The sequence below is a fragment of the Acinonyx jubatus genome, chromosome A1 (genome assembly GCF_027475565.1).
Source record: "Acinonyx jubatus isolate Ajub_Pintada_27869175 chromosome A1, VMU_Ajub_asm_v1.0, whole genome shotgun sequence".
Lineage (NCBI taxonomy): Eukaryota > Metazoa > Chordata > Mammalia > Carnivora > Felidae > Acinonyx > Acinonyx jubatus.
Genome location: NC_069380.1, coordinates 151,178,665 through 151,201,554, shown reverse-complemented (window position 1 = coordinate 151,201,554; position 22,890 = coordinate 151,178,665). Strand labels below are relative to the sequence as shown.

At 37.1% G+C, this 22,890-nt stretch overlaps 1 protein-coding gene and 1 long non-coding RNA gene across 5 annotated transcripts in view; one reads left to right on the top strand and one right to left on the bottom strand.

Annotated features, from left to right (window-relative positions):
* ADGRV1 (adhesion G protein-coupled receptor V1) overlaps positions 1–22,890 on the bottom strand; it is a 556,802-nt gene that overhangs the window by 234,980 nt on the left and 298,932 nt on the right. The window lies entirely within an intron of this gene.
* LOC128316114 (uncharacterized) lies at positions 1,911–18,629 on the top strand. Its single transcript, XR_008299639.1, has 2 exons — positions 1,911–2,599; positions 12,843–18,629. It is a non-coding gene; the product is annotated as an uncharacterized LOC128316114 (long non-coding RNA).

Genomic DNA, 22,890 nt, shown 5'->3' with positions numbered 1-22,890 from the left:
TTTTTTAATGGTTACTCGTATTATAAATTTTCACAAGGCTGATCATGTAATATCAACCGATTTCATTTCCCTTACCTAAGGAAATCTTTAGTGACTTTGATCCTCACACGGGTTACGGGTGATTTCCTGTTTCTGGTGATTTAGAACAAACATACATCCCTAACGCATATTCTACAATACTGTAATTAGACAGTTTTTGAAGTATAATTTTATTTGCTTTTCATGGTGATATCTGTTTACAATACTCAAAAGAAGTGCTTTTACTTGGCATGAATTTATTAGGAATTCTCTAGAACAGATTTTATTTATACTTTGTTTTTATTTTTTTCTTAGGAAATGTTCAAAACTAAGAATGCTACTTTACTAGTATTCATACTCTACCCTGATAAGGAGGGGGGAAAAAGGGCAAATCCCAGGAGAAAAAATGCAGAAAGCTTTGCTGTAGTACAACAGCTGTTTCTGTGTTTCTTTCATAGAAGAATAAGAAGTTTGTGAGAATGTTATGGCCATAACCACACATTCAAATGAGAGCCTCTGAACTGAGGAATCGCTGAATATAATTCTCTTCCCAGTGCTCCTCCTCTCTGCCAGTCCCACCTCTCCTCTCCCGACATTTCTAACTCGTGCCGGTTCAAACTGGCTGGCTCCAGTGTTCGCAGCACCCTTCCTCTCTCTCTGGGCTTTTGTTCCAGTTATAACAGAGCGTGGCTTTTTGCTTCCAAGTAACTTGTCTGATTAACTCACAGATTGAGAGACGTCATGGCGTATCATTCAATAACCCATTAATGGTGTCATTATCTGAAAAGATCATATTAATCTAAAGCAAATGTAATTGGATGTTTACTATTTATTATCAAATATATTTGTATTTCACTTATTCTCCTGGTGCTGGTACTTTAATAGCTTTTCTCCTTTGGCCAATGATAAGTCATTCTGTATATTTGTTCTGTTTGCTGTTTATGAAGTCCTATGGAAATATTTAAATAAAAAATTTGAAAACAATCCAAGGAAAGTTCATTCAAATATGCTTTTGTTTTTCCATCGGACAGACAGGAAGAGTAAACAGAACAGTCCTGAGTCATCCAACGAAGGAAAAACCGGAAAATGTTCCTGATGCAGTGGCATTATTTTAAGCAATGTACTGCTTTTAGAATCAATTATTTTAAGTACCGAGTATGTCCCTTCTGTACCAGTACCTCTGGAAAGGAAAACTGTTCGAAACCAATTTTGTTTTCAGATAAGTATATGCCACTACCAAAATATGAAGGACATAAAAGTGGCTTAAAGCATAGAAATATCATATTCTGATGAAATAAAAATTAACATTATTTAGTTACACCAAACAGCTACCACACCCCATATTAAGTGCAGTTTCTCTGCTTGGGTTGCAGACTAATATATCAACCTGATAGGAGCACGATTTTGGCCTCAGGCTTCTGCATTTCCAGGCCTGTTCATGACCGGGTGTACGTGCGTGCATGTGTGTATGTGTGCTGTGGGGGGAAGAAGATGAACAGAGAAAAGATGAGGCCAATGGGATAGGGTCCGTGACTCTGTGACTCTTTCATTTGAGGCTTTAGAATCCCCTTAGATGCTAACACACCCTGGGCCAATCTAATGGGATCCACCAAACTAAACCAGCCAACAGAACTGAACTTGGCCTCACGGCAGGCGTCACACACTGGAAAGTGAACTTCTGCCTGCATATGTGTTTTCTTTAGCCAGCTCAGTGTTTTTAATAATTCAAATGAGAATGCCCTTAGGCAGGGCATGTACTCCCTATGTCCCCTCTGTCACCATTCCCTGTTGCTTTACACTTGTCTTCTTTCGTATGCTTATGGTGTGACTGGCCCCTGAAGGCCTTTTGAGTTTGTGATGTAACCTCAGAAGCTGAGTCTTATGATCTGACCCAACGCTTCCACTGGCTACATCCTAAAGCCTCCCTCCAAGCTCTTGACACAGGTTTCTCTATCTTAGGAATTCTGACTCAGAAACACATTCACTGTGGCAATAGCCTTGGCAGTGTATACAAATTCGTCTGTCTTTCCCCAGAGTATATGTTTACAATGAAACAGAGTACTGTGCTAAACTCAGCCAGCTCACCTGTGTACCATCCCTTTGCCAGTAATGGACAAACTTGGAATAAGGAGGAACGTCATCAAAATCACGGAAGACTCGTAAATTCAGAGTAAACGCCAACCACGGTGTGCCTTTTGAATTTATTTTGGGTTCTTAGAGAAAACTAAAAGATGACACAGACGATATATCTTCTCTTTGTGGAACAGTCTGAACACTGAGCATGCTCCTAAAGCAATTCACATTTCGGAGAAGACAGAATCAAATTTACACCCAAGTGCTTAAAAGACAGTCGGTGGAGAGTGGAAGATTCTTATCCTATATGCATTGCTTCTGTGAAATAAAAGCAGCTCCTGGGCTGTTCTGTTAGTCTGCAGAAAAAGCCAGAAGCTACTCACAGGAACAGCTCTTAAGGAGAAAAGAAGTCAACATTGCCATTTCGAAGGCCTAAGGTAAACGAAAATACCAAGATGTATGTTTGGGAAATACGCTATTTCTCAATTGCATGAAGAGGTGAAGTAAGGTAAGAATGACAGGATCTCTTGTCTCTGTGGGGAACTCTAGAATGGCATCAGTGTTGAAGAGTAAGACAAATGTGTCCAATGTCTCGTAGGCTCTCTGAGAAAAGATGATTTTCGGCTTTTCATGAGGCCACACAGAAATGGTCTAACTTACTGGGCTTTTGTAAGGATCACATGAGATTCCAATGAGAAAGTGTTTAAGAAACCTGAAAACCACTATTCAAATGTTAGATATGAATATATTACAACCAAGTGAAAGGAAATGCTATTCTTCCACCTGTACAGCAATGTATCTAAATTTCCAAGGAAAAGTTGCTTATCAATTATAAGTATTATTCCTAGGTGAACTAGAGATATTTTTTCCCCTTAATTATTATTGTTTTTTCCCACAGGTACTTTCACAGTACTTTATATCCTTGCCCTTTAAAGCATTTCATTCACAATAATATTAATCTACAATATCTTCACAAGGCAGGAAGAAATTCAAATTGCATGGAAAGTCAGGAGTAAGCCTAGAATGGAATCCACATTTCCTGATGTTCTGCTTAGTGTTCTGTTAAACCCTGGTATTTGAATAATGAACTCAAACTAACCTAATCACCATTGCTCAAAAATTCATTAATCAGAGCAGGAAATCAGAACAAAATGAGTAAGTCAATGGAAACCAATACCCTAAAACTGCTCTTAAGTGTCATTCCTCACATAGCTACCTAATTAATGAAACTCTGAGCCACATCTTGTACCTTATTAAAAATGGGCCTCTTCTTTGACTGCTGTGTTCTCAAACATAATTCCAAGGCTTATCCTGACAATATGCTTCTTTTGTTGTCTTGATTTAACTTTGTATTCCAAGCTGGAAGATCTGAATATGGTTTTCTAAATATGGCACATTTGATTTACAGACAAATGAAATAATTATCAATCTTCTAAATAAATTTTAAATCCATAACGATAGCATTAAAGTTACTGATAGTCTACTAGTGTAAACTTAACTAATAGAAAATATAAAGACACACACACTAATAGGGGTGGTGTTTCTTCTATCAGTGTCCCAGGCATGTGCCACAAAGAATAAAGATGAGTTCCTCTGGATATAGTTTCTGAACTGAAAGATAATATTATGAAAGTGAATCCTAGAATCACCAACTATACTTCTCCCACCAGTAGTGCACATAACCAACTTAGAACTGTAACTTTCCCTAGTGTTTACTGATTAATAAAAACCATGCTTGATCATAGCTATAATCAACAATAAACTAGAATGCAGGCTCAAGAAGGTGGAGATTTTATATGATTTGTCTGCTGTTATATATTCATATTTTGTACAGAGAAGAGTGCCTGGCATACAATAGATGGTCAATAAAATATCTGTTGAGTAAAAGGTAGTGGAGAATTAAGCAAAGGTTCTGGATGCTGGAGCAAAGTCACAGTCAGGAGATTGCAAAAAGCCCTAAAAGAAGCATTCAGTGGGGAAGCTTTTAATAAAATGATCTCTTCTGACACTGAAACATTATCAGCCTCACTGTTATCCTTTCCTTTCGAAAAACATATTCTTCAATAGTAGTGTATTAAATCAGACTACAAAATACAAGTCAAAACCAAGTAGTTCTAAGAAGGAGGAAATATAGATAAGAATAGCTTCAAGTTAATCAAAATGAATTTTTCAGAGCAGTAAGTATTACAACTGGAATAAAAGCCAGCAAATAAACAGCTGCTTTTGTTCTAATTGACATTAAGAATTACTGAATGACAACCCCAATGAAACTATTTTTTATTTCTCCCTTTTCCTCAAACAGACTGTTCGGGACTTCCAGTTCAAGATGCACAATGGCTTCATACAGGAAAGTCCATTCTAAATACAGACCAGTGATGGAGTTAGAGTGGAAGGAGCAAAATTCACAGTACAGCCAGGGTCAAATACAATCAAATACTTTGAGAACCAGAAATGGAATAAAAATCCAGAGGGTAGGCTGGTACTAAAGTCATGACTTTGTTGGACTAGGAGTTTGGAAGTATGCTGAGACATCAGATATTTTGGCTACTGTGGGGTAAAAACAAAAATGTTTCACAGGAAAGGGGAAACTGCAGGCAGCATGTGTTGGTGCTTCCTTACCTAAACTTCCTGAAAAAAAACTAAACCAGTTTCTATCAACTGTGGCCCAAACTAGTGTCTTATGGAGCTGTAGGACTGAGTAGAACACCAATCCAGTCTGCTAATGAGAAAATGAGCCATGTCATCATTTGGCTCCAAGACTAGACTGACCATATACCCAGGAATATTTTGTTATTCTAAGTCTGAGTTCCAGTAGGGGAGCTCTAAGTTTAGGTGGGAGCTACTGCAATACTATTAGAAATGAAGAGGTGATGAAAAAAGGAAAGGAGAGGAGAAGGGAGAAAACAAAACACGGCAAAAAATCTACCACTCAACAATAAGTCTGCCAAGCAATATTTCAGAACACATGAATAAATCTAATGCAAATAAAAGGTGATCAAGCAAATAAATAATTTGAACATTAATGCACTCCAGATAAAATTAGTTTCAGGAAACAAGCTGACAAAGATATTAGAAGAGTATGTTAACAACGACCAGAGATTAATGAAGGCAAAGTTATCCCCTAAAAATAGCAAGCGGCAGGGTAACTGGGTGGCTCAGTCAGTTAAGTGACTGACTCTGGATTTCAGACAAGGTCATGATCTCAGTTTGTGGGTTCAAGCCCTGTGTTGGGCTCTGCACTGATAGTGTGGAGCCTGCTTGGGATTCTGTCTCTCCTTCTCCATCTCCTCTCCTCCCCCATTTGCATGCACACTCCCTGTCTCTCTCTCTCTCTCTCAAAATAAATAAAGTATAAAAAATATAGCAAGAGGCTATAAAATATACAGTACACAGTTAGTAATAAGTATACGTGAATTCTTATATAAACCTTGAAATTTAAAAGCATAGTTAGTAAAATTAAAAGATGAAATAAATATGATAAGACTGGCAACAAGAATGAATTAATGAAAGGGTAGTGGATACTGAAGAATTCTCCCAGAATACAGCACAGAAAGTCATGGCTAAACATAAAAGAATATTTACGATACAGAAAAGTATTCAGAAGGGGGAAAGTACTAATTATCTACATTAGAATGACAGATAGGCTGACAATAAACTTCTCACTGGCTACAACAAATGACAAGAAAGAATGAAGTGGTATTTTCAAGGTGCCAACGTAATACAGCTTTTAACCTACATTTCTATACCTATTTTTTTTAAACCTGGGAGCAAAATAAAAATATTTACACATAAACAGATGAAGATACCTGGCACCAGGGGTTTCAGGGGTGATTGGGAAGTGGTTGGGCATCCGACTTCAGCTTAGGTCACAATCTCACAGCCTGTGAGCTTGAGCCCCATGTCGGCTTTGTGCTGACAGCTCAGAGCCTGGAACCTGCTTCAGATTCTGTGTCTCCCTCTCTCTGTCCCTCCCCTGCTAACACTATGTGTCTCTCTCTCAAAATAAATAAAAATTTTTAAAAAAGCTTAAAAAAAAGATACTGGACACCAATATACTTGGCAAACGACTATTAAAGTCTTCTAGAAAAACAAAATCCAACCCATCAGGAAGGTATAATGTATAAGACACAACAGTACCCACACCAAGTAATGATTATAGAAGAGCAAAATTTTATCTATTTCTTAAAAGACTGATAAATGATAATTCTGTTAAAAAATCTATAAACAACACAAATTGACAACATTCTTGTTACAGTAACAAAGAAGACAAAATAATAAACTACATACATTGTTACTTTTTTTACTTAAATATATATGTTAAAATGTATGAGTAAGCAATATAATCCATAATTTCCAAATGAAAACATTACAGATTACACAGAACACAGGGAAGGAGAAAAATGAAAAAGAAAAAAAGAGGATAAACAGAAAACAAGAAATATTGTAGCAGTCCAATATATCAATAATCAGAATAAACAGACATAGATTAAACTCATTAAGAAAGTCAGAATGCTTGATTTAATAAAAAAAAATCAAGCTCTTAATTGCTTCCAAGAATTACATCTAAAACACAAACATGGAAGAGGTTGAAAATAAAGTATGAAAAAAGATGTAACAATACAGATATACTAAAAACAGCAATAAGAGGATATTTTATCACTAAGAAAATCAGACAAAATATGATTTAAAAGAAAAAAGCATTGAAAGAATATAAGAGAATACCTATAATAGAAAAAAATTAGCACAAATATACAAAAAATTTAATGTAATCTTAAAACATATCTGACAAAACCTGATAGGATTAACAGGAGACAGTGAGAAATACACAATCAAAATAAATGATTTAAGGGGCACCTGGCTGGCTCAGTCAGAAGAGCATACAACTCTTGATCTCGGGGTGATGAGTTCAGGGCCTATGTTGGGTGTAGAGATTACTTAAATAAACTTAAAAAAATAAAATATTTAAAACACTTCTATCAGGTACTGATAGATCACACAGATAAAAATAGTAAGGATAAAAAAAAGTTTTAACAAACAAAAATTCTGGGAAGAGAAAATATTTACAGAAATTGACTAGGTACTACATTCCCCCTAAAATCTCAACAAATTTTTACAAATGATGTCATATGTAACTACATATGATATCATATGTAACTACATAATTTTTGACCCAATATGATTAAATTAGAAGTCAGTAATAAAAAACTAGTAAAAAAACCAAATAGGGGTGCCTGGGTGGCTCAGTCGGTTTAAGCATCTGACTTTTCAACTCACGTCATGATCTCGCAGTTCATGAGTTACAGCTCTGCATTCAGCTCTCTGCTGCCAGTGCAGAGCCGGCTTCAGATCCTCTGTCCCCCTCTCTGCCCTTCCCCCACCTCATACATGTGCTCTTGCTCTCTTTCTCTCTCTCTCAAAAACAAACATTAAATAAACTGAGTAAAAAATAAAAACATTATTTAAAATTTCTTAAAAATGTGCTCCCACATTAATTCAAATAAGTTAAAATGGAGAGCACAAAATGTTTAGAACTAAATGACAACAAAAGCACCAAAATTTACTGGAAAGCTGCTACAGTGATACTTAAAGGTAAATTTATAGATTTAATTTTTACTTACAAAAAAAAAACCCTAAAAAGTTATTTAGTTCAAAAGCTAAGTAAATAAAAAAGTAAACAAATTAGGTAGAAGAAAATAAAAGGTAAACTGGAAAAAAAACAAAAACGGTAAGCAAAACCATCAGTTTGTTCTTTAAAAATGTCAATTAAACTAGATAAACCTTGAGAAAGGCTAATCAAGAAAAGAGGCACAAATAAACAATATTGGGTATGAAAAAAGGAAGATTTTTTTTTAATTTCAGATAACTTCATTTATTTAAGTTCAGAAAACTTTAAACAATTTATGTTTTTAAATGCAGGAAAATATTTCTGTGTTATTTTCTCCCAAAGAGTATTTGCAATTATCTATTTACTTTGTTTTTTTTTAAATTTTTTCAATATATGAAATTTATTGTCAAATTGGTTTCCATACAACACCCAGTGCTCATCCCAAAAGGTGCCCTCCTCAATACCCATCACCCACCCTCCCCTCCCTCCCACCCCCCATCAACCCTCAGTTTGTTCTCAGTTTTTAAGAGTCTAAAAAGGAAGATTTTTAAAAAACGTTTGTTTATTTTTGACAGAGATGGCGAGAGTGAGAGAGAGAGCATGCAGGGGAGGGGTAGAGAAAATGGGGTAGAGAAGATCGAAGTGGCCTTTGTGCTGACAGCAGACAACCCAATGTGGGGTCAAACTCATGAACCTCGAGATCATGACCTGAGCTGAAGTTGGACACTTAACTGAGCCACACAGGTGTCCCAGAAAAAAGGAAGATTTTTACATGTAAGTTACAACTCATGTGACTTTACAACATGTAAAGTTACAACTCATGTAACTTGAAAAAAGTCAGAAAGATACAAAATATTCATATTATCAAACTTGAAAGTTGTAGATATGTTTAGATACAGAGAGAGTGTGTGTGCATGTGAGAAAGAACACCATGATTAATGCTAGAAATAAACAGAAAATTAAAAATTTAATAATCCCATAATAATTAACTAAATTAGATCCATAATCCAAAATATCTTAGTCCAGAAGAAATCACAAAGGTTGTTTGGAAGAACACTGCAGAACATGGTCATTGTCTTTTTCCATAACCTAGGACAATGGTTCACAAAATCTAGGGTGCAAAAGAATCATCTTGGAAATGATTACAGGTGCAAACTAACAAGCTCATCGTAAGAGATCTAATGCAAAAATTTTAGGGTAACTGATTTTTAACAAGTACTTGAGATAACAATAGAGTTGGTCCTCAAGTCACATTCTGAGAAACAGTACTTCAAGACACAAGACATTTGGATATCTATCTATGAAGCTCAGTACATCTTCCTAATCGTGGCGAACAACATACCATAAATCTGTGTATAGGCGTAAAGGTACAGATTCTGTTGTACCCACAGAGTTTATAGCTAAAACCACCACCACCACCAAAAAACTATTAGAAAGTCACATGACTTTTTTTTTCTTTGAGACAGAGACAACACGCATACAGGGGAAGAGAGAGAATTTTTTTTAAAAGATTTTTAAAATGTTTATTTACTTATTTGAGAAAGAGAGAGAGAGAAAAAGAGAGAGGGTAAGAGCACAAGCAGGGTAGGGGCAGAGAGAGACACACAGAACATGAAGCAGGCTACAGGCCCTGAGCTGTCAGCATAGAGCCTGATGCGGGGCTCAAACCCATGAACCATGAGATCATGACCTGAGTCAAAGTCGGATGTTTAACTGACTGAGCCACCTAGGTGCCCTGAGAAAGAATCTTAAGCAGGTTCCTCGCTGGATGCGCGGTTTGATCCCACAACCCTTGGATCATGACCTAAGCTGAAATCAAGAGTCTGATGCTTAACCAACTAATTCACCCAGGTGCCCTTTCAGACTTTTTTTTTCCTGTTGAAGATATAGACTCTGAATTTTCGTAAGTTTCAAGAGCATCAACCATCTGCCTTCTCTGTATGAGAGAGCAAAACTTGCCCAAATACATTAAGCAATTCTGCTCACTCCACAGCTACCAGTCAGAGCCCAAGGAATACACACATTGGGAGTGAGTATTGTAGGGATACATACAGTCCCAGAACTACTCACCCTGAGTAAAACTACTCACTCTCAGGTAGCAGAAGTGAAGACTTTAGTCCCTACTCCAGACCAGTTGCCTGGGAGACATCCTGGGCTGCCAGCCAGAATGAAACTGTCAATGGATGACCACAGAGGACCAGACTGAGGATGCCCTTGCCTTTTTCTCCCAGATGGCTTACTATTACAAAAGTCTCCAAGAACATAAAAGTAGAGCCTCAGAAAAAGGCCAAGGGAGTGCAGACTTGAGTTTCTACCACCCAGCGGAATGAGGCCCAATTCAGTTATGACCAAATAGTTATATTCCTCCTGTATCTGTGTGGACAGACTGAGATTCAGACTCTCGACATCTCAGGCAGAAAACCTAAATAAAGCAAAAGAGGATTGGAAAGGAGGGAATTTACAGGAAATTGCAATCTGGTGTCGCATACAGTAGGTGACTAAAGTGCAATACTGAAGGCTTTCAAAAACTAAATTCAGAAGTTCTGAATTTAAGCAAAAGTTATAGGGAGCCATCACAGGTTTGTGAATTGGGGGTGGAGTATATGGTCAAAGAAGCATATTCAGAACTATGTTGAGAAATACAATTAATGTGGAAAATATATTTGACAGAAAAGACAAAGACTGGGAGAACACTAAGTTGAATGACTTACAATAATCAAAGATATGATTCTGACTGTGTGTGTGTATATGTGTGTGTATAAAACTCTAAAGGTGATCTTCTGAATGAATCAGCTCCACCAAGTCTTAGTCGAAAGGATCCAGAAGGTTCTGTCATTTAATCCTCAAAACAAGTTGACATATAGGTCTCATTATCCTCACAAGGGCAAACAGCCTCAACAAAGTTGTGGAACTTCCTCAAGTTCATGTAGAACCATCATCTCTTGCTTTTAGACAACTGCAAAATGACTTAATTTTCCTACTGTCATCTCACTGTACAGTCTAGATTTACCTCAGAAGTTAGTGACTAAGTCACTCAGGTAGCCCAAATCCCGCCAGTGGCTTCCTACACTATCTGGAAGAAGACTACTAGATCCGTCACATCTCCCTGAACTTCTCTGCGACCAGACTCCCCAACATTCCAGACACATGCTTTCTTACTATGCCTCATGTACACCTCAGGATGGAGCTTGCTTTTTGCTTCCTTTCATCTGGAACTTCCCCCAGTTACATGCATGGCTTTCATCCTCATTTCCATGTCTGCTCAAATGATACCTTCTCAGAGAGCCCTTCCTTAACCTCTCCATATAAAGTAGCTCAGCCTCTAATACTTTCAATCCTTTTGTAACTGCTTTATCCTTTTCCACTTCATCTCAACCTGATATGTCCCCTTGCCCCCTGCCACCACCACCAACAAATATAAACATCACAAGGAAAGGAATTTTGTCTCTATGTTTCCTGTTCTAAACAAAGTCAGGAATAGGACCTGGCCAGTATACCCTCAATAAATGAATGAAACAATGGAGAGAGGTCTCTGATGCTGATGTAACAAATTGGAAAAATCATGCTTTTTAAAGTAAACCAACTGATTTCAATTGGAAGTACATTTTAAATGTTCACTTATAATCTCTGGTAACAGGAATTTGAAACGATCCAAATATTTAATAGCTGTATTAGTTGCTATAATCCAAAATGCCAAGTGTGATTATTTCTGACACAACTGATAACTCTTGTTTAATTTCAGGGAATCATTATTCCAACTGTGTATATCAGTTGTGTGACTGGCAGTGATGAAACTGATTTTCATGTGCCACGATGAAAATGTTCTCTAGGTTCTGGTCATTGTCATCTCTATGTATGTGTATACACCACACAGCAATCCTACAGTCCCTGATGACTTTTTCAGATCTGAAAGCTCCTCCCAATACAAATCACTGTTTACTTTTTGTAATGTTGCATTCTACTATCACTTAATATCCTCAACTGCTCTTCCCTAAGACACATTTAGGCATCTCAATGCTGCTACCTCAGAGAAAAAAATATTGAGGAGAGAATCATTTATTTTAAAGGTATTATTAAAACTTTTAATAAACATTTGATATCACAGAGATGTGCTTTTCTAACAAATTAAATACCTCTCTCCATAAAATAGCACTTGGAAAAGTAGATCCCAATCAAAACGTTTGGAAGTGCTTTCTTTTCTTTCTCTTTTAACAACCATCTCTACTAGCAAATAGACACTGAGTGCAAAAACATTTAGCTTAGAAACAAAAACAGAAAAGATGAATAAATACCCACAGACTTTATTGGGAAAAATTCTGGGCGCTCTGAGAACGAGAGTTTGGAAAGAGTGCCTCCTAGTGGTTAGACGTACTCGAGGTTGGAGCGATGGGACGGAAAAGTACCTTTTACGTAAAAATGAAATGGGATATTTGGGAAATCATACCATTAACGACAACAAATTCACAGCCTTGCAAACTCATTTCCTAGCAAGTCACCGCTTCCTTGAATTCTCTCACCTGCTAAACTGATTACATACAGATTTGTTCACAAGGAAAATAAACTAAACCGGCTGGCAATGCTTGAGAAATCCTTTCTACCAAATGGAAAATTTATAATAATTTATATGGGGAAGGAAAATAAAACAAAGTGAGTAGAGGGAACACATAAAGTTGAAGTTCCTGGCTCTCCTTGCTACTTTTTGTACCTCTGCTCCCATGGATCACTTCTTTTATGACCACTAAATATTTAATTAAATTTTAAGATATCAGGTGTCTAAATTTAGATCAGTAACAAACTGCCGATGATTTTTTCCTGAATCAATATATAACAGAGGATTTTCAAGCACACGCTTGTCCAACAACAGTTATTTCATATCTGTCCATTAAGTAGGAAACATAGCCAATTATGGACTAATCAAAGAAATAGCAACGGACAACTATTAATAATACGTAATTATCCTGACAATTTTAAAAGAAACTGTGTTGTCAGTGTAATTGCATGTTTGCTGAATCACACGCTACTTTCTATACTTCAATTTAATCATTTATATAAAGTTTAGCACAAAAGAATTCAAATAGCAAAAAGTTATTTTTTCTCACACCTTGTGATTTGAAAGATTTCTTAATTAGAATTGTATTACTCCTAGGAAAGCAAACATTTTGGACTAGTGAAGTTTATCGATTGTGGCAGCAAAGAAGACCTGAACCAAGAAACAAAATTTGTTTTATGGAAACTGCTTAGTGAACTGGATGCATTCTTGGATGAACAACTAATTGATCCCTTTCCTATCATTCTCTACTCTAAATCTTCACTATCTCCTCATCAAAGGTAAAATTACAAGCTTCTTCGACACCTGGCCTTTGATCATTAGCTCCTGCTTACCAGTCCAGCCTCAGCTTGCACTTCTGCCCTGTTTTGCTTTACACTCCAGTCACCCTAAACTGCTGTTCGATCCTTTCTCCATCAACACATGACACCATGGCAGCATTCCCTGTTTTTACCAATGCCACTTGCTCTACCTGGACTCATTTCAGGAACTATCTCTTCTCCCCCGCCTCCTTTGCTTCACCTATCAAAAAGCTACTAATCTGTCAGTACTCAGCTTGGGTGTCATCTACCAAGTCACCTTGCGGGGAGCCACGTGGCCCCTTCTTGGAGCTCTCATCGAGCACGTTCATAAATCTTACCTTAGCACTGACACCCTGTACTAAAACAATCTGTTTATATTTCTCCTTCTCAAAATCAGGCACTGTTCATCCCTAGATCCCAGCACACATGTTGCCCATAGTGGACAGTCTCCAAGTGTTTACTGAGTTGCATAGACTACATTATATAGGTTCTTACATTGTGAGAGATATTTTCTTTAATACCCAGGTAAAATCGGTAGACTTGAAATCACAGTATTTCCTCATTTCCATTAAATGGAGTCATTTATAAAATTGTAAGACCAAGTTGAATAGGGTGATAAAAAATTATCATGTATGCAAAGAAGAATTATAGTTTCCACTCAGAAATTTGGATTCATGTAAACCTAGAAAGAATTCTCTAATATTTAAAAATTAAAAGTCTGGCTAACACCAACTTTTGGCCACTTTTTACTTGGTTGAAAAAAATAAATGCTTACACAACAAAACAATACTATTGCATTTAAATTCAAAATAAATTCAAATTCATGCATTAAATACTGAGTTATAAAAACACATGCACAAACCACCAGAACAATGAAAGGATATTACCATTTGGTCATGATAAATTTAGAAGATTGTATAGAAATGTTCCTGGACAATTAAGTCCCCCATAAAAACATGTTTTTATAAAGTTGGCATTCTCATCCACTATCTCTGAGTTTTAAATGTTTATTTATTTATTTATTTTGAGAGAGAGAGAAAGTGAAAGCAGGGGAGGAGCAGAGAGAGAGAGAGAGAGAGAGAGAGAGGGAGGGAGGGAGAGAGGGAGGGAGAGAATCCCAAGCAGGCTCCATGTTCACCGAGGAGCCCAATGTAATGCTCGATCTCACCATGGCCAGATCAGGAACTGAGCTGACATTAAAAGCCAGATACTGAACCAACTGAGTCACCCAGGAGCCCCTGTTTGTTTTTTATTCATGGTCTGCCAAAGGACCCATCACCCACTTCTAGCAACATATTCATTTTGTTAGACCAACACTGAAAGTAAATATTGGCATCAGTGATTCTAATGAGAAAGCTGTACATGTGACCCTGTAGCTCAGGAAGCTGTTGCATCAAGAATCACACCATGATCTCTCCTTAAAATAGTACTGATAAGAAATATGGCTCCTTGCCAAAGATTTTTAGCCAAACCATATTAAAGAAAAAAAGAAGCAAACAACAATTCTAAAGCCTGTGCACCAGCAGTATCAGATCACATGGGAGCTTGTTACAAATGCAGATGCTGATTCAGTAGGACGGGCTGGGCCAGATATTCTGCATTGTGAACAAGTTTCCAAATGATACCAGTGCTACCGATCTGCAGATCATATTCTGAGCAGTGCAGGTATAAATACTTGGCAACAGAGGTAAAGCAGCAATAAACTCTGTTTCAGTGGAAGGTTATCTAGGAAAGCCGTTGACAGGAGGTGACAATCATACAGAATAAAGGGACAAAGAGCTCTCGTCACAGGAGATTTCAAAACTAAGGACATATAGCTTTGAAAATACATAACATGGTTAAGTCACAGTAAGCCAGCACAAATGTTCAAAGTACGGAATACGTGGAAAGAGTGCCAAAAGGCCAGGTCAGGGAAGTAACCTGAGGCCAGGTTGTGACTATTCTATATACCTGTCATACACCTTGACATTTATTTCACAAACATTGAAGAGATCCTGTGGTGATATTGGACTTTTTTGCGTGTGTGTGTGAGAGAGAGAGAGAGTGCGCAACAGCAAGCAAGAGCGTGCGCATGTGAGTAGTGGGGAGGGGCAGAGTGAGAAAGAGAGAGAGAATCTCAAGCAGACTTCATGCTCACCACGGAGCCCAAACTGGGGCTTGATCCCTCAACCCTGGGATCATGACCTGAACTGAAATCATGAGTCAGACACTCAACTTACTGAGTGAGCTACCCAGGCACCCCAGGATACTGGACTTTCAAAAATTGTTCTAATTGAATGTATTTGACATATAACATGGCATATATTTAAGGTGTACAGCATATTGATTTGATACATTTATATCAATTGTATTGCTATTGTAGAGATATTTAGCACTTTTACCATATTATATAATTATCCTTTCTTTTTAGTGACAGGGATAATTAACTTTTAGTCTCTTAGTAAGTTTGATGATTGCACTATGAGATTGTTGTGTATACTCATTATATTATGCATTAGCTTTTTAAAAATTTTTCTTGAAGAAAAACCACAGAATGCCAATATTAAAAAAAAAAGAACTGTGACATTATCATGGGAAATGGGCTGAAAGAAATAAACATAACCAGGCAAAAGGTTATTTGAAGTAATTTAAGCAAGAGATGTTGAAGCCTTGAACTACAGCAGTGGCATTTAAATGGGGTAAGAAAGGAAAGCCCCTGAAAGACATTTATGAATTTACGTGTGGCACAGATACGGGATTACCCACCAAAATCCATTCTCCCACGCTTTCATGGTATAGAGTTATGGCTAGGGGGTGGCTGGCCACTTAAGAGAGCAAGAGAACTCCTGGGGCACCTGGGTGGCTCAGTCGGTTGAGAATCTGACTTCAACTCAGGTCTCACGGTCTTTGAGTTCGAGCCCCGCGTCGGGCTCTATGCTGACAGCTCAGAGCTTGTAGCCTGCTTCGGATTCTGTGTCTCCCTCTCTCTCTGCCCCTCCCCTGCTCATGCTCTGTCTCTCTTTCTGTCAAAAATAAAATAAACATTAAAAAAATTTAGAAAAAGAGAGCAAGAGAACTCATTATAGCCTGCACAATGTTCATGAAAGTGATGTGAACTTAGCCTTACTTAAGAATTAATTGTTGACTTTGGTCTTCCTCTGTGCCCCCTCCCACTAGCTAGAACTATAATCTCAGAGGTCATATGTTGATGACAGAAGAGGTGCTGTGGTCTGAGTCTCTAAAGGGTTTCATGGAGATGAGCTGCCCACTGACTTGGGCACTCTTCTCAGGATGTTACATAAGAAAAAAAAACTTGGCAATGTTCTAATGTATATGTATTATTATGTGTTTTGTTCCGGCAGCTCAGTGTTTGCTTTTAGCCTCTAGAGGACTTAGTGGTTTAAGGAGTGTGAACAGTAAAGAATACTAGGGATTTCAGAGTATCTAAACGAACAGCACGAATCACAGAGTGATGGTGTGTCCTTATTCAGATAAAAGAAAAGCAGAAGAGATTGTAGGTCTAGGGGAAAACATTGTGAATTCACTTTTTGAAAGATGAAGTTTAGGGTGCTTGCAGGATATCCTGTCGCAGATATCCAGCAGGTTTTTACACAAACAGGCCTGGATCTCAAGAGAATACAAGAGGTTTGAAAAAGCCAAGTGAGGCAAGGAATACACAGGGAGAGACTGTGTGGTAAGAAGAAAAGGCTGTCAGTTACAGGACCCTGGGAACAAAACCAATACAGGAGTGGGGTCCAACCAAAGGAGAATAGTAGGAGAAACACAGGTGAGGGCAAACAGAGAGTAGTGTCACAGAATTATCTCATAAAACAATGTCAAGTGAAAAATACAAAAACAAGTGCTGACGAACACACAAATACACTATAATGTCATTTATATAAAGGTTAAAAACATATAAAATGTAACATGACATATTGTGTAGGAGTACACAAATATATAGTAAAAGTATAAAAAATGAATGAGAATGTTCTATACCAAATTTTGGATAACGGTTACACATCTGTTTGGGCAGGATTACAAGCAGGGAGAAACATACAGGGAAGTTGAACGGTTGATAATGTTTTATTGAACTGGGAGGAGGCACATCAGTGCTCACATTTTTAGTAGTTTATATGTTTCATAATAAAATTTTGAAACTAATGAAAATGTCAAAAGAGTTGCACAAAGTAGGATGTGGTAAACAATATCATAAGAAGATAAGAAATGGAAAAAAACAATGGATTTGGCAGGTAGCAGTTTGGTAAAAACATTTTATAAGAGGGATTTTTTTAAGTAAAGAGGAACTTAGGTTAGATTTTTTTAAACTTAAGGAAGCAAAATTCCATGTTGACATTTTATTTGTTTGTTTATTGCTTGTTTATATTTTATTTTAGAGAGAGAAAGAACAAGCAGACAGAGGGGGCAGAGGGAAAGAGAGAGAATCTTAAGCTGGCTTCACACTCAGCACAGAGCCCGATGTGGGACTTGATCCCATGAACCGTAAAATCACGACCTAAGCCAAAATCAAGTCAGCTGCTCAAATGACTGAGCCACCAGGTGCCTCCTTTTGACATATGAAACATTAACTACACTATTTCTGTTGAGTTATTCACTTTATAAGAAACTTATAACTGTTTATAATTGTTTTATAATGAGAAAAACTTGTTTTCTGCAATAGAGGAAAAGACACTAATGAAATTATAACTCCACCTAACATAAATTTCTTTATGAGCTTAGCTCATGATAGAAATAAACTATAAAATGTTCATCATTCTCCATTAGCATATTAAAGAGAAGTCATATCTGATAAAAATTCTAGGGGCCAGCTGAATTTAGAATAATGAAAATAAATGAAGGGCAAAAACTGACCCTGAAAGTAAAAATGATCTTTTTTATTCAAGAAGCAAATGAACTATTTGCAAAATAACCCTTTTTCAAAATATTTATTCTGGCAGTGATGAGATCTCAAGCTATTGTCTCTATGTCCTCTAAGGGAGCAACACTCAAAGCTTATGCTAAACTTCACCTGAATCACAGATGAATACATTAAATAATTACAGTACATTTTAGCAAAGAAAGAGATTACTTTGAGGAAGAATTTTCATTTTTCCTTTTTTTAACTGTTCATTTATTTTGAGACAGAGGGAGTGTGAGCGGGGGAGAGGCAGAGTGAGAAGGAAAGGAGAGAGAGAGAGATTGAGAATGAATCCCAAGCAGGCTCCGTGCTGTCACTGCGGAGCCCAATCCAGGGCTTGATCCATGACCATGATATCATGACCTGAGCCAAAATCAAGAGTTGGCCGCTTAACGGACTGAGCCAGCCAGGTGCCCTAAGAATTTTCATTTTTCAAACTCCAGTTGTTTCTCATTTAATCTTCATAACGACCCTGCAAACTTGTGACTGCTATATACATTTTAAGGACCAAAAAATTTAGGTACAGAGACATTAAGTAATTTAGCTGTCCAAAGTTATAAAAATAAGTAGTGGGGCTGGATTTCAAATTCAGATATAGCTACATTCAAAATTGACAGGCTTTCCACTAATCTTTGTATCTACCTCTCAAATGAACTTAGTGACTGATGGACATGTAAGATCCCCCCCCCCCCCCGCAAAAAAATTGCTGCAAGATTAAAACCTAGTGACGGATGGGGAGCATGAGTGGCTCAGTTGGCTGAGCATCTGACTCTTGATTTCCGCTCAAGTCATGATCTCACGGTTCATGGGATCGAGCCCTGTGTCAGGACCTGCCCTGACAGTGCATCCCCTTCTCTCTGGCTCTCCCCTGCTCACTCACTCTTTCTCTCAAATAAATAAACTAACTTAAAAAAAAAAAAACACCTAGTGATGAGTGGATGTCAATAAAAGAGGACTGGCCTCTGAAAAACAGATGTTTTAGATTATTCTCTCTAGATCTGGGCTTTCGTTCAGTCTAGTAGACATGTCCTGTCATAAAACCTCTACAGTGTGCTGAAAGTCAAGAAAACCTTCTGGAGGATCATTAGAATCAGAATTGATTCAAAACTCTTGGACTACTTCCCACAAAAATTAGCACCTTCCACAACTATCAGATTGAGCCGATCTAGCGCCCAAACCATAGCATCTGTGAAAGCCAAATAATCTCTGCAAGTCCACTGAAATGTTTGATTTCAGCATGGAAGAAGGGTAGATACTGAGGGACTCACTCTACGTCAGTCAAATTCCAGCTGCTGCTCTTACTGGTTGTACAACCAGTGTTGAATGGTGCGGTTTTTTCCTCCCTGCTCAGTTTCCTCATTTGAAAAATGGAGGAATCAAATACATCTCTCTAACAGCCATGATAAAGATTAAATAAAAAAAAGTAGGATTCAGTATAGTAACTACAAATGATCCACTTACAAAAAGGTGGTGATGATTAAAATGATAGAAGGTGAGGAACAGGAAGAGGAAGAAGAGGAGTCCAACTCAAAAGTTTAGAGATAGGGGCCTCTGGGTGGCTCCACTGGTTAAGTGTCTAACTTCAGCTCAGGTCATGATCTCATGGTTCACTGAACTCTGCATCTGGGTGCTGGGCTGACAGCTAGGAGCCTGGAGCCTGCTTCGGATTCTGTGTCTCCCTCTCTCTCTACCTGTCCCCTACTCATTCTCTCTCTCTCTATCACTCTCAAAAATAAATAAACATTTTTTACAAAGTTTAGAGATATTCTCTCAATATCTGCATTTCAAGTCATTATTAGCTAATAATCTACTTTCTGCTTGAAAGCACGCTTTCTATAGCCTAAGGATAATAAAAAACATAAGGTGAGGCTCTCTGGCTGATTTTTTCTTTTAAGGAAAGAAGTCTGGACTCTCAATTACAGAGATGATCAGGTTTGAAATTTATTTCCCCAGCAGTGTGTCAGATTCTGCGTGTGGTATAAACCTTAACTATGTGAAGCAGGTTACACCTGTTCATGTTGTTTTGATTCACCACAGTCCTGTTTACTCATTTTGAATATTCTAACTGCTAAACACACAGTTGGCATAAGTCATGAGAGTTAATTTTTATTCATTTTTGGTTGTTGTAGGTTAATTTACATTTTATAAATTTTTGTTGGTAATGATTTAGAAAGTCACTTTTAAATGAGAATAACCTACTGGTATCTATTTGATTATAGACACAGCACTATTTATATCCCCCAGCTTCCAGGGAATTATCCATGGCTTTATTTATAAATGTCGCTATTTGTGGTATTTTCTCTTCTCATTTCTGGAAGCCCTGAAAAGGATGGGGATTTAAAATGTGCTTTAGTAAATGATAATTCCCAATTCCAGGAAAGCTATGGTGAAACAAGCACTCGCTGCTGATAGTATTGGGATTGCCACATCCCTTCTTATGAAAGCAATGTGGCAACAATGAACAGCAAGGTTTGTTCATTCCCTTTGATTTGGTCGGGAAATGATCCAGTAAAAACCAAATGATAATGCATCATTGTCCTCCACTAACTTGCAAATATGAAACTCAACATTAGAAGAATGATTCAAAAAATTATAATATATAAATATACAAACATTGTAATGAAAAATTTAAAGATTATAAAAGAGCACTGTAAGTATCTGATATCACATTAAGTAAAACAGAATATATAAAAAGAATATAAAGTAACATACACACTGGCTGAAACTATATCAAACTTTGGTTCTTCACCTGGGGTGCCCAAAAGATCACCTGCACACGTTCCTGAAAATTCAAATGGCCAGGCTCCACCACAAAGGGGCCTTATCAGTTTATCCATTGGTGGCAGAACTGCTGAAAATATACATTTCCTTTAGATTTTATTTAGTGTAATGATGTTATCAATTTCAAAATGTCTTCATATTTTTAATGTTCTTAAATGACAGTATGGTGCCACTACAAATGAAAAGTTGTTATATTAAATCCATGTTTTGAAGAATTGTCATTGCCTTGTTACATGTAATCGTTACTTCCAATTAACTCCCTGGAACGGGATTCTAGAGGTAATCCCACAAAAATGTCATAAAGTGGCTACACTGAAAACTCATTGGGAGGCCAATGACAAACTCTATCCAAATGCCCCCTGAACATCTCCAAGTCTCCAAGCCCTGGGGCCAGTCCACACCTAAGAAAACATCTGGGAAATGCTATGCAGAGGTCAAGAGTCCCTGCCCATACCCATCTAAACCATAATCTGTCACCCCAAATATAAGACAATCACAAATGTACAAGGGCTTGTAAGTATCAACAAATAATGCTAAGTATGGCCCAAATCCTTATCATTACAGACTAAATATTTACACGAATGAGCTATGAAATGCTGAACTATTCGTTATGTGTATAATTGTAAGTAAAATAAACTGATGTGCTCTTTTGAAGTGAATTTGGGTAATTTTTCTAAGGATGAAGTGCACCCATGGAGTATACTATATAAGGGAAAGTCTGTGAGCAGAAGGCTGGGCTCCTCGTCAGAGTGTCCCAGTGAAGGTGGGGGAGAGTCCTCTCAACCACAGGACAGCCAGCAGCCCCCCATGGGCAGCACAGTGATAACAGAGGCTAATTTTAGAACTCCATGTGTATTTTTTACTTGGTTCCCACCCCCTTTTCTACCAATCCCACAGTCAATGTTCATTTTTGCAGTGCTTTTTGCGTTCCTGAAAGAGTTTAGCCTTCAGACACAATGGAAAAACAAACAAATAAGGTCATGGACCTCATCATGTTCAGTTCATGTGGTTCTTCCCCAGATTTCAGAGCAAAGGCCATAGAGATTAATACGTAATACTCAAGTCTGGGGGACTAAATAGTATCTGAATTCTTAAGCCAAACTCCAGAGCCGCTCAACACAACAAACTTCAAAGTAATTGTTTTAACATCAAGGTGCTTTTAAATCAGAATATTGATTATTCTAAATTATTATTTTTTTGCAAATGATAAATACCTTATAACAAATAATTAAAAATAAGTTACCCTAAACTACATCTGAATATATTACCTTTTCTAGGATTACTTTAAGAGTACTATCTTGAGAAGGTAGTATTTTCTAGGGAATAATCCCCACAAATTAATAATAATGAATATTAAAAATAAAGTTTAATTATGTATAAAATTTTCAAAGTTAAAGAAAGAAAAATAAAAAATTACAAACATCACAAAATCCAGTTATGAGGAAAGCACACAGGCAGAGACCATAACCTATCTTTGTTCATAAATGTTCCAATAGTCACTTAGAGAATTCGTCTCTTAAGAGATCTTAAAGGTAATTAAAACATTGTGATCACATGACTACTGTTATTTAGACGGGGTTTCTTGAAAAACAGGCTGCTTTTGTTTTTTGTTATTGTTAATCAATAAACTTAGCTGGTGAATTTAAAGGTCTACTTAAAGATTATTAACCACTTGACCTATAAAGTTAATGAAAAGGATCTGGCAGCTCCTGGTAAGTGAAAAGCAAGGAGAAACAGGAGAAGTATCTCTTTTATTAAAGGTCAATTATTAGATAAAGTAATTATATTTACACAATTTTTACTTACATAATTTTTGGTAATACACTAACCACACTAATATAGTTATGCTTCACTAAGCCTATTATCTATAATTCTTTGGTCTAGAATTAGGACAGTTTATCACCACGTAATAGTTTTGTGATCTTAGACAAGCTAGCTAAACTCTCTGAGCCTCAGGTTTATTATTTTTAAAATAGGGAGAGTAGCTCACTCAAAGATTTGTTGTGAGGTTAAATGAGACAGTCTCCATGTTAGGACAGCAGCTGGCACAACCTAAAGTTATTAAGATGTTATTACTAGCTAAACCTGGGTCCATTAAAATAGTCCCATCCTCTACTGCACATACTGAAAAAAGGATTAGATTTTCACTGTTAAAGTATTCACGCTAAGA